This window comes from Leuresthes tenuis, unplaced genomic scaffold, assembly GCF_036924035.1.
Source record: "Leuresthes tenuis unplaced genomic scaffold, fLeuTen1.0.hap1 SCAF_22, whole genome shotgun sequence".
Classification (NCBI taxonomy): domain Eukaryota; kingdom Metazoa; phylum Chordata; class Actinopteri; order Atheriniformes; family Atherinopsidae; genus Leuresthes; species Leuresthes tenuis.
The window spans coordinates 14,208,420-14,222,269 of NW_027325376.1; the positions used below are offsets into that span (position 1 = coordinate 14,208,420).

A 13,850-nucleotide genomic window follows, 5' to 3' on the forward strand; every position below is an offset into this window, starting at 1 on the left:
TTCTCTATGACACAAGTGTACACATCTGTGCTACACACATTCAGGACTTTAACATAAAATCTGATGATGCAACATCTTCCCAGGAGGTTAGGGCTTTATGACCACCATCATCTGATGTTTAATAGGTCTTTCTCATGCTGCCAAAATAGAACCAACCAGTCTGAGATTGTCCTGGAGTGTCTGGTACAGAGAGATTAGCAAAGAAATCCTTTATTCCCAGTGGGTTGTGGGGTGTTTGTGGTCTGGGCTCGTTTCTCACAGACGCTGTCAGATTCCATCAGATTGTTATCTAGGGAGTTCGGAGGCAGGGTGAACACATAAGACATTATGTTGTGTTCTTTCTGACTGGTCTGCAAAACTGTTTAGGCAGGTGGAAAGTGTCCAAGTAACATCCAGGATGTGATTGCCAGGATGGAGGTTAACCCAGCAGAACACTGCATTGCAACAAGGTGAGCAGTGTTACTCACTTTACCTATGCTCTGCAACACCTAGATACTGAACACATATAGTATATCTATGAATCATAGCTAGCTCAAACACAGCTAATCTGAGCCTTGTGGCGCTTCTAGCGGGCTACTGGCGGTAACTTATGCTGTTTAGTATAGGTGTGAGGAACTTTTTCTACCAGATGCATTGGTTCCGTTTGTCGTGAGTTCTTACATTAAATTGCACATTAACACATAAAACAATGACATTTCGTGGGGCTGCAGCAAAACCAAATCACAAACGGGTGTTTTTCTTTTTTCGCCAACTTGTGGTTCCAATTTCTCTGCAGTGAACCTCTTTCAGATAAATCAGTCCCAGTTTCTGTGAGCTGTTATGACAACCCAAAGTGTACATCCTGCCCTCACAAGTCTGTAGGTGCTCTGTTGTTCTGGCTGCTTCCATTTACATCCCATTACAGCTCATTCACCAATACTGCTGGCAATACACCAAAGGCTGTTTGTCCTCATTGGTCTTTCAGCTGCCCTCTGAGTTACAAAGAAACAGTCAAGACCTCTTGTTTTCTTGGCAATCTCCCCGTTTTTCAGGTTTTCATTTTAGTCCTTTATACTCCAGCTTGTCTCCCTCAAATATTTTCCATTTTATTCCCCTCTTTCTAGCCTCATGTATGCCTTTGAGTGATTAGTTTGGACTTGGTAGAAATTACGGATTATAAATTAGCTTACCACTTTAAAAAGGCATCAGACAGAAGGTCATCCATTACTTGAAGCTGTGTGTGTTTAAGATATTGCTAAAAGTGTGTTTTCCTCTTCAACAAGCATCCTATCAAATAAATGGGCTGAATAAACATCCCGCACATTCAGCTTCACACAAGGTCACACTGCTGTTATCAACCAAACATTTGGCTAAAAGCTTAAAAAGGCAAACTGCCAAAGACGATCAGGCCAGCACCTGGAACTGTCAATCAAAGATTTTCTGCTACTTTTCGACATTTGGCACGGTTACTTGTTTCACAAACACTTAATCTTGGCATGTCCTATTCGGACTGTCCATCACTGCTTCTCTGTGTAGGACTGAATATCTACATTTTCACCAGCACTACTTTGAAACTAACTAACTAACTTTGAAAAGAGCTGTCCATGGTGCTGATCACATGTTGCACCCAGGAGGAAATATATGCAGAAGGATCTTGCTGGTTCCAAAGTTTACCACCAGAAAAGCATTCTAAAAGAAATCTTCGGATTATCTTGAATGGCCCTATGTTTTATTTGAATGTTCATGTCAAGGTGACCAGAATACTGGATAGTGCAGTTAAAGTTATGATCATGGGATGTACACTATGTTTTCAACAGTTCTCTATCAATTCTGCACAACAGACCAGTAACACTGATTCAGCAGAACCAGCTACAATGTTTAATTTTACTTACTTATTCGTTTAAAAAAAAACAAAAAAAAAAACCTGGTGCATACACCAACCACTATTCAACTCAATCTCCAACTTGTTGGCAAAGCAAATCCATCTCAGTGCCACACTTTTAAAGTTAATCCTCAGACCAAATTGATGCCGACTGAGGAGACATAACTTGAATCTGTAACACTCTTCACGGAAACTAAAGAAATTACTAACTTTTTCCAAGACCAGTAGTGATCAAGTACAATAAAATACAGTTACATCAAATTAGTCACTCCACTATGAACTGTAAAAAATTTGAATGTAATCTAACAAAGAAATGCTGGCGTCACTGCAGCTACTGCATTTACTGCTGTCTATTGTAAGAGTTTTGAGCATTGTTTTTTTTTTCTGCATTTTGGATTAAAGTATATGACATTACGTTTTATACCTTTTCATAAAATCTACCAGCATGACACTGTTTAGAAGTGATAAAATGTGCTTTATTTATTTTTTGATAATTTCCCACAAATTAACCCACGAAAAAAGTGAAAAATCAAAGAGTTTTATTGTAGTAATACATTTAGAGCAAACCAGTTACTACAACACTATCACACAGAGAGTTATCTAATGTACACAATCCTGATCCTCCATCAATACCGTCATAATGTGGTGGTGAGGAAGGACCTGGATGCAGATATTCCAAAAAAAAAAAAAAAATCAAACTTGATTTATTTAAACAATCCAAACGAAAGGCTGTAACTCAAAAAAACCTAAACTATGAAAAGACTTGAGAAAACAAAACCTGACTTTGACTGTGAAAACCTGAAATAGACAACATGGACAAACCTGACTTTGACGGCATGGGTGACTACAGCATGGATTACGGTGAGGATCTGGCTATGGACATGAGAAAACCTGGAAACTAAATACCTGGAAGGGTGATAGGTGATGGAGTGCAGCTGAGAAACACAGGTGACGTGAGTGAAGCTGATGGCAAGCGGGACTGAGGAAAACATGGCAAAACTAAAGATTAGACAGAAACCTAAAACATGACCAAAAATACAAATCGTGACAAATACTAATATAACTAAATGGTATGCACTAATATAATTTGTTATCTCTCCACTGCTTGAAGCCAGTTTGGTGGTGGAAAAATCTCTTCATAATCTAGTTTGAATCATTTCTGGGTCTTGATGCAAGATTTTATTTCAAAAACATAACAAAACAAAAATCCATACTAATTTAAATGTGTTCTTGTATGACATCAGCAGCTGTCATCAATCCAGCAACTCTCTACATTAAAGCTGTCTGTAAATGTCGGGGTGGGCTTGTGGGGTTGTGCTGTTAAATTACAGTTATCTACTTATATTAGAATAAAATAGAATAAAATAAACTAAAAACCAAACCAGAATGCATGAAAACATTGATATTTTAAATCCAGTCCCTATTTTCCATCTTTTAGAGTCTGAATGATCAATTCCAACAAAAATGTACCGAACTGGGCCAGTACTGATGAGAACACCATGACTGAGGCAACTAAGAAACGGATTCAGTAGTTCCCTTTCTGTTTTTTTTTTCCTTATTGAACGTGTATGGAAATGGTAAAATGTCCACCATAGCTCATAAAAATGTGTACAAGTATCACTCCAGGAGGTTTTTGCTTGTTTCAAAGATGACTTGATGTGTTTTGTGGGGAATGGAAACTACTTTGTGAATCATGTCTGACCTGCCAAAGATGACGATGAAGTGACTCACAAGCCATTTTCCGGTCGGAGCTGGGAAAGATAGATGAGGAAGCTTTGTGAAATAGAGCTTGTTGATTTTCTAAAATCTTTTTAATGACACTGAGGTGTCTGTACTCCAGCTTTATAATGGTGTCTTCCTGCAGCAACTCATGTCATGAGATTTCAGAGCGAGATTGTAGTCACATGTTAGAAACATGTTCTACAATGTGGGATACCAGTTTATCGAGGGAGTCTAAAATAACTTTAAAACAATAAACCTCTCTATTCTGCCCTTTAGCTTGTAACATTACTATGCTTTGCCATCTGGTTGATTCAGTAGCACATAACAGACTGCAAATTAAAACTTAACATAATATCTTATTTAAATGCAACTTTTCCAAATTCTCTAACGTAAGAAATCATAGTAAGCATGGAGCTTTCATACTATTTCCCAGTGCCTCTCAAGTTAACACACCTGACTGTGTGCAATTAAACAGAATAGACAGTCAGGACTACAAATGTTCTCTCAATTATAGTGCTTTAATAAGGGTATGGCTTTCCTGTATTATCTCTAACTTTACAAGACTTGCCTTGCACTGGTTTCATCCAGGGGTAGATAGTTTCCCAGTCTTTGTTGTAGCCGCATTTTCTTTTCGTAGTTGTACGAGTCGTGCTTTACGACCATATCTCGTGCTGCATGCCGGTACCGTTCTGACCTGATTTGCATTGTTTTTTGTTGGTGGGCGTGCCCTTAACCTGCGTCAGCGTTCCAGTTTGATTGACATGATCAAACAGCCCGCCCCGCCCTCTGATGACAGCCCTCACTGCTTTCTCCACACAGCCATTTGATAAATGCCAGATTATAAAACACACATTTCAAAACTGGAGTCCGTCAATAACAAGTCTGTCCCGCACAAAGCGGGACATCTGGTCACCCTACCTGCAGGAAATCCCATCTATATTATATCATTGAGTTTTTCTCTCAATATTTAAGTATTTCCAAATTTCTGTTTTAGTCAGATTTTTCCGCAACAACTGAATTGTTGATTAAAATCTGTTGTAAAAACAGAGTAAAAAGAAAACAGAGCCTTTTTTATCCTTGTTAAATGGGATATTGTGCTCTACTCTGATAATCTCATGTCTCCTTCCATCTCTCATAGCCAACAACCTGGGAGAGCAACAGTAGACATGACCTTAACACACACACACACACACACACACACACAAATGCTATTTTACTCTCTCAGCACAGAACAAGCTTGTTCAACCTCTTATCAGGGTGTGTGTTCTGTGACAGTGTGAGTGCGGGAAAATTGGATAACCAATATATTTAATTACATAGATGAAACGATAGAAGCAGAAAAAAGGGGATAAAGAGAGAGGCAGGAGATAAAGTGTTAGAAGTCAAACCAAGGAGCTTGCTCTCTCTTCCCTCTTCTTTCCCCACCTCCTCTTCTTTTCTTTTTTGCCTCAACGCTTCCTCCTTTTGGTCACATTTCTCCATCCGCTCGCTCCGTCCTGGTCCTTCTCCTCTTTTTTCATTCTCAGCAACCTCTAATTGTTTTTCTTCTCGCTTGTGTCTTTTTTAACTCCCTACTTCTGCTGCTATTTAAGCCAGTTATCTGTCCCCTGTCACTAAAGCTCCTCATCTTCTTTGCACTCTCATCAACTTCCTTTTTCTGTCCTCCACCTTTTTCTCTTCTTCCTTGCCCTATTTTTCTCACATTCCCTTTTTTACAGTCTTCTTCACTTTCTCTTCACTTCAATTTCTTTTCATTACTTGTCTTTAATCTTCCTCATCTTCTTTTTCTCCACCTCCCCCATCAATCTTTCCTTATGTCCTTTTTTCTCCATCATTCTTCCCTCCCATCCTCTCTTTCTCTTGTCCATATTCTCCATTTTTTTCTTCCCCATCATCCTTCCTTCCCTCGCTTGGCCCCAGCTTGGTTTCTTGTTGCTATGGCAGCAGCATGCTAATGAGGTAGTTGATCTCTCTGCTCCACTAAACTACAGCAGTCTGCTCATTTTCCTCCTTTTCTTTTTCATACTAATGTCACAGAGCTTCAGTCGGCAAACATCCTTAGTTTAGTATTAGGACATAAACAGTCCTTGTCAAAGTAACCTTCTCCATTCAAAGCAACTTATCAGCCAATCAGGAAGGACAAATCCCCCCCAGTGAGAAATAAATAAACCTGAGACATAGCAGTGTTATCTGGTGCTTATGTTGACATGTAGGAAAAAGTCACATGTGTTGGAACTTAGGCACAACCTATAAATCAGCTTGTTTTATATAACATAACAGGGAAGATGGGGCAGTAGTCGGTGTGTTTCATCATCACTGGCCAGCAGCATCAAGATGGTCAAGATAAATGTATGTTCAACTGCCAACAGAGTAATGTGTGTGGTGGGTGATAAGGCAGTTCAGTTGATACAGGTGACAAGAATGACATTTTCCTGTTTGAACAAACACTGGACTGAAGCTTTGTTCAGACGGTAAGCAAATCCCATTTGGGACCTATTGTCCACGTTGCTTTTGCTAACTGATCAGTGGTTGCATACAATTTATTTTCAGCACTGATGCCACACAGCACTGGCATCAGTCTGGATTTGATATCTGTTCAACACCTCTGCACCTCGTCTGGCCCTGCAGTGAGTTTTTATTTTGGTGCATGGACATGAGCATTTCAGCCCGATTGAAAGTGAGTCAGTTCAAGTTCATTTTTCACTTTAGAAAATGATGAAATAAGTTCACTGCCCTCATTTTCTTTTTTTTATGAGCTCTTATGTAGCATAGGGCTTTGAACTACTGGAACATGGCTAATACGGCCACCCGAGCAGACGTATGCATATCTGTTTCATTTCCAACTCAAAATCAAACTGTGATTCAGACAAAAATGCATTGCCTACTTCAATGATTGCATTTAAAAGACACACGCTTTAAATACAACTTTACCCTCAGATGTCACATTCATGATGGCATTCTTATCAAGCATATTCTGCTACCGTCAAGTTAAATAAAACATTTATGGCTCTAAATTATCATAAACTGCAGAGTTCAATCAATTTACATTTATTATACATCAATTAAATTAATACATTTTTAAAACTATACTCTGGTGCAGATGGGGAAGGGATCAGTACTGCTCTGCCCATCCCAACGCATCACAAATATGCCATTTACTGCTTAGTCTGCAGCCTGCCTTCAATTTACGTCTTGTCCAACTATCTGCATGTTGAAGTTTTAAATTTAAGTCATTAAAGCATATTAGCCAGCAGAGGCCAGTGACAAACACTTCAGTCCCACAGGTAACTTCACAGTAGCATAGGTTAAGGTAACTTCAGCAGCAACCAAAATAAAAAAGGAAAACAGAGCAGCAGCTCTTATATAAATATCTGTTGATAAAATCATGCTTAATGACAGTTCAAGCATCAAGGCCAAATTAAACGTTCAAGTAAAGTGCAGGTGCTCTCCTCTGGCTCTCCACTGTGCAAATGTGTCTATTACATTCCTTATAAGTTGGCAGGCCTCACTAAATCTTTTCTAGTCCTCTTCGGAATCCCACTTTTGTTTTAGTACTTTGATTATTGTCTGCTGCTGAAGTGCTGCGGCATAATGTCTTATATGTCTCAATGTCTGTGTGGTCCTAAAGCACTTGCATTAGTTGTGTATGGTAATTACACCTTTGACTGGTGCAGAAATGATGATAAATTCAGGTTGCATAAACAGAGCATGCATACACAGGGTACGTGCGTCATTTTTGTATGTCACATTCCAACTGACACGAAGGTTTGAGCAGAGAGAGTACGTGGAGAGCATGAAATACAACTGAAATACAACGTATTCAGCACATCCCCCAAACTATCCAAAGTGCTTTGTTTTGTTGCAACTACCTGGCTGAATAAATCTTTGGTTATAATCTGAGTAAACTCAAAAATGGAGTAACATTTTACAGTTAGAAGAAAGCGACATTTCTTGATGTTTTCAGTCATCATTGATATAAAAATTAAAATAAATAAAACTTGGAATAAATTGAATTTGAGAAGAAGAGTCCCATCAGATTAAATAGTCTATTATTAGAAAATATGTTGTTCTTTGATGTATATGAGTTTTAAAGATTATTATAAATAAGATATAAGAAGGAACATATTTGCAATATATTTCTTAATATTTTAAATTTTCCACCAAATATCTAATCTTAACATCCCCCTGTAGTGACTACAGCATTAATTGGCAACAACATCCCTAGTGCAGACAGTATGTCATACTACTATGATACACCACTGATCAGTATTTTATCAGTCCCACCATTCTGAATTTCTTTTATCATTTCACTCTTTCAAACCTCCTTTTCCTGAATACTACGGGTACGCCATGATGATAAATTCCCCATCCATCTTAAATTGATGATTACGGTCTGTCTCCTCTGCTCTCCCTGTCCACAACTCACCTAACCAGGTCAGGGGTGTCAAAACTGCAGAGAATAAGGCCTTAAACTTCATTTCAGATCACCCGCAGCACAGAAAACACACTTTCCTATGCTGATTCAACTCTAGCTTTACGTGACGCACACAGTTTCGATGCTGGCTGCGATGTGCTGGTTGAGGTCAAAGAGACAAAGAGACGTGTGGAAATGATTTGAAGGGATGTGAACAAGAAAGTATTCCTGTATGGAAAATAAAAAACACCTTCAGACAAAGGATAAAGGAAAAAGGACAACTAACAAAACTGGACATAAGCACAGCACAAAAATAATAATTAAATCAAAAAATTACTTCTGGGTGCTGGATGTGACGGTAGCTATTTTCTGTCATTATGCTAAGCTAGGCTAGCCATGTCCCTTCTCCATGCTTGGACACAAAAAATATCCATCAATCTTTTTGATCATCTTAAAAAAAAAAAAAAACTAACAAGGACTGTTTTTTAAGGCGTCGAGTTACTCCTTTGTCATTAAGCCAAGTTCAGGGAAATCAAACCTCAAAAGCTTCTTCTGTTCAGTAGCTAGTTTGATTTGGTTGCATTAGACACAAAAGTTGTAAAAACTAACTCTTAAAGTAATAATTACATTATAATGTAAGTGTCCCCCCAAACAAAAGCATTCAGATGAACTGTAATAGCTCATACAAAAGGGAAAGACGTGTATCCATGTTCAGCGCTCTTTTAAAGTCAACAATCATCTAATGTTTTAGCATATTAAGATTGTCAAGGTTTTGAAGCTTATTTTAGTTAAGAAAAACCTTTAAAAAGATAACCACAGACAGCTAGAACAAACAACACCCACACAGCAACACATGCACCCACAACCACATACGATAACAACAAGTGGAAGAAGACATACCATGAAATCTGCACTGCTGGCAGCCCACTATATCAAGTGATACTGACAAAACTGGTGGAGGAATAAGTCAAAGAGACTGAAGTATTAATGGTGAAATACACCTGAAAGGAGAGAAAACGCAGTGGCAACTCATACTAAGCATGAACATATCTATGAAATCCTGGAGATATTTTTGTAAAATCTCCATTCCTTTAAGATGCAGCAATACAGGCTATTAAAAAAAGCGAGAAGCACTTCAAATCATTAATAAATGCAACGAGGCATCCAGCAGATGGCAAACACAGGGATATTAGCCAAGTTGAAAACTGCGCTCTCTAAATCCCCCAAACTCCCTTTTATTGAGCAGTCTTACAGTGAAGCTCAGTCGAGTTCTGATGACTCATGTTAAGCTACTGAATGGAGCTGCAGCCCGGAGTGCAGCAAGATGAATAGGTTTTTACATAATTTGCATTTCCACTGCTGCAGCCACTTGTTCAGGAAGCTTCTACAGGTTACATGATGGCTACAGCAAGCGTTACACAAGAATTCAGCTTGTCTTTCGCCCACAAAGTCAGGGGCTGGGACATGAGACCAAGAGCTATTTAGAGATGAATTTACATACATGCAGTAAACTTTATCACTTTCCCCTGAAAGCCTCTGTGATTCTTTGCATTGCTTTACCACATCTGAACTTTGCAGGATTTACTTAAAAAAAGTATTACCTAAAACGTCCTCAGATTCTTGTACAAGTCCTGTAAGGAAATAAAGAACACTCAGTTCAACAAACTGTACATGGCCTTTAGCTACTGAGAAACTGATCTGACGAAGAATTTTTTTAAAGTTCTTTCTGACTGTTATTGGTTTTTATTTGAAAGTTGGTAGACAGGAAAGAGGGCAGAAAGATATCAGAGGAAGACATGCAGCAAAGAGCCCCAGGCCGGCTGTGTTGGGGAACTACGGTGTCCACTGATGTGCCAAATCTGTTAGCGGCAACAGTAAATATCCGTTTGGCTGCTGATCATTACTGCATATCGGTCTGGAGGAGATTTAGTCCAGTCTACTCTAAAGAAACAGCTTCAACACCGGTTGGCGAGTTTGTTAATATAAAGTGCTTTCTTCAGGTCCTTCAGAAACATTTCCACTGTATTGAGGTCGGGACTTTTTGACCAGGTCATACAAAAACATTAATTTCATCAATTTCCTCTAAAACCATTCTTTGGGAGAGGAACTCGTGTGCTTAAGGTTGTCATGCTGCACGTTGCTCCACATTCTTATTTATGAATGTTAAAGAAATCTAACCACTGTGCTGCATTACTTCTTTATGATCTTACAATTCTGAGATGGCCACAGCATGCTACAGCGCCCATCAGGAGAGGCGAGAAGGAATCACACCACCAATTGTGAAGTGATACTAAAAAAAATGTGGTTAAAGAGACTGCCTATGTGTGACTTGAACCTAGCAGTCAAATTTTGGATACTGCACTTTGTTTCATGTTGTTTGCTGCACACCTAAGCCCACACAACTCATCTTCTGGCTGCTGCTGCTAAATGAGCCAATCATGCAGTTCCAATGATTTGTTACACCCGACAGAGGTTGACTTTTGCTGCCCATTTCAAGCACATGCACAGATTTAACATTATTTATCCAGCTAGGCCTGACACAGGGAGCCCACCTGCCTTCTCCCATGGACCAATGCCGATTTGCTACCCAGGTAAACAGAGAATAAGCTTTGTCGGCAATGAATAACATTTTCAGCCCATTTATTGCCCACATAGGCCCTAAATACACATTTTGACTGGATATCTCTGTTCTAAATTGGGAAAAAGCATCAACAAGAACACCAAGGTCCATCTGTTTAACCGAAAGCAAACTGCAGCTTATGCAAAGGAGGCCGAGTTAACCCAGGCTTGAATTTCTGCACATCATTCTGTTCCAGACATTGAACGACAATCTGTTACCCGAAGCTACTTTCCAGCTAATTCAATTTCTGGGCAACTGCTGCTTTGATTTCTCAGAAATATGCTAAATATGCTAACCATGGCTGTGCTAAGTGGTGCTGGTTAATTCAATTTCTCTGCAGCCTGACCTCAACCATAAACACTAAAAACCAAACACTGAACCAATCAAAACCCATAGCAACAATAATTTATTCTTACTCTGGACATGTTTGTCATTTCCATAACACTGAAAATACAACATGTGCTCCGTGATTTACTTATTCATATCTAATTTGTCTCTTTCTCTGCCTTTCAACTCATAATCTTTTATCTGGCAGATTTTTTTTTATTTCTGTAGCATATTTTAATTAAATCCGTTTCTTTGTCCCACTCTTTCATTTGTATTCTCTGTTTTACTGCCTTTTGTCTCTTCGTATTACTTTCATGAATCCCTGTTGCAAGCTCTTTTTCCTACCCCACATTTCTCTCTATAGTACTGTGGAAAAGTGTTGATCCAGCCCTCATTTTTTTTTCATATTTAACATCCAAGTAGACAGACTTTCTTGTAATCTTTTTTTTTTTTTTTTTAAAAAGGTCTTGAACGATACTTCTCCAGGCTTGTAGAAGGTCTCTTCTTTGGATACTTTGGACATTTTCAGTCCAGTCCTTGTACTTGAACTCACCCATGCACAGAAAAACATAATCAATCTAATACAGGTAAGGAATGTTGATTAACTTACATGAAGCTTTCCAAAGCTATGGCTTAGAATGCTGCTGTAAGAGGCTGCCCCTGGTTTCAGTTTTTCTATCAGATACAGAACTTGCCTGCGGGGATTTGCTCCCATTAAGACATGAAAGCAAGAGTGTGGTCCAACACTGATGTGGGGTGATTTTGTTTGACTTTGCAGGAATTCTAGTTCCCAGAGGTGTTATAAGGCTTCTGCGCATGCTTAAGATATAAATGTGGTGCTGCAGCCTTAAGGTTTCCCTTGAAAAACAAATCTGAAGTAAAAGCACGCACACCTACAGTATGATGTTATGTAGGAATAGAGAAAATGATGGAAAATATGTTACATAACTATATTTACAAAAATATGGAAAAGAGTTAAAAAATAAGCATGAAAGGCACAGCAGCTCTCTTTGTGTTGCACTCCATCCAACGTTTCTGAGGCCTCATGCTGCGTTCTGTTGCACAGAGGTTTCGACTGATCAGCTTAGAGACACTTTTGTGTGGATTTGTGGGTGTGTGTTATGATCTGACAGCCAAAGCTGCATTATGTCTATAAAACAATGGACTAGGAGAGTGTTTGTAAAATGCAGTCAACACAAAATCTATGAAAATGAAATTGAGGGTTAAAAAAAAAAAAAAAAAAGGTGTGTGGAAACGGGTCCTCATTGGTATTTCTATGAGGACCCATTTGAGAGTTGGACATTTTTGTACTGATTCAAAGAGCAGTTTGAGGCTCTGGTGGTAATGATGAGGAGTCAGCGAATGTATCAGAAATGTACTCAAGAAGACGGACTTAGTTTATGAGCCTCAATAATGTTGATAGATTAATTAAAGCAACAATTCATTTGGATGCAGACAATAAAACTGATTGAAGGCTAATTTATTATTCAGCTGCTGCAGCAAACAACCTATCCACACACACACACACACAGAGTCACACATACATATCCTTATTAGGACTTTGCATCGACTTCAATTAATTTTGGACTGGGTTGGGCTGTGGTCCAAAACTACTTGTCTCAAAAAGGCCAGTGTTTATACCAAAAAAAGGTCCCCGTGAGACAACAACTACTCAAATAGTCAATTTATTATTGAGACTACTGTTAATATATTATTCAGCAAGACTGCAGGTATCACAGACCCAAGGACAGAAAAAGACTTTTAAATTATTCAAGCACATGCACCAACAGCAAGGACGCAGAGGCACACACACCAAGCACACATTAATGTTTTAGGGCTTTTCTTACAGATTAAATGGGAGTTAAATGGTCCAAACGAGTGATAGCCTAAAACCAGAAGAAGAGGAGAAAATGAGAGAAACCAAACTGAAGATTAACCATAACGTCAGTATGATCTTCCTTTCATCCTCAGTGGATGGACGAATGAGTGAAAGGCAACACGGGAAATATGGACTCAACAAAGAAAGAAACAGACAGACGGTCTCCCTTTATAAATATAAGATTTTAGGACTTAACTCTCGTAGAGCCGACAGTTACCCCAATAGATTACAAAAAAGGCTAAACATTCATATTTAATTTGGAAGGTCTCAGGTGATCTCATAAAACCTCAGTATTACCCTTTTGGCGGTGCCTTGCATATCAGTCAAAATTACAAAGAAAGATAATGTGAGACAGTCTGAGTGAAAAACTCCCTTAAAAATGCTTAAAGAGCTCTTAAAAATTTTAATTCATGAACTAATGGTGTAGTTGTAGTAGAGAAAGGCAATCAAGGTCAGGCAATGTTAAAACGGAGGATGGTACAAATTACACAAAAGCCAGAATGGCCACCGTGACACCTGCAACTCCTCCCTCTGCCACCACTGTCCCCAGCCGCTGTCCCAAATCTATTTGAATCTTTATTCTAACATTTGAAGGGAGAATATTTAAAATGAAAATAGGTCAGAGTTCAAGAATTCGCCACGTCTATCGATCCTTTATTTGCTTATTTCCCGCATTCCAAGTCTGCTGCTCCTCAAAGTAACTTAATTTATTCCAACTCTGTTATTAAATTTTCCTCCTACCAATCTATTCGTGATTGCTGTCATTTATCAAAATGCCAAAAGAAGAATTAGGGAGAAGCAAATATCTTTTTTCACCAGCCTGAAGTACATAGCTCCCTTGCAAACTTGCCAACTCTAATTTCCTCCAATTCGATTCCTCTGTTCCAACTCTACATTTTAACCTCTGGTTCACCTGTTTCTTTCCTCCACCTGCCACATCAAATCCCCACCAGCAGTCAATCCATCTCTCTTTAATCCTCACCTTCTATTTAAGCTCTCCTACAGGTTTCATCATCTGTTAATGATG

At 38.8% G+C, this 13,850-nt stretch overlaps 1 protein-coding gene across 1 annotated transcript in view; it reads right to left on the reverse strand.

The window, feature by feature from the left end:
* Positions 1-13,850, reverse strand: part of trpc5a (transient receptor potential cation channel, subfamily C, member 5a) — a 130,594-nt gene that overhangs the window by 41,610 nt on the left and 75,134 nt on the right. The window lies entirely within an intron of this gene.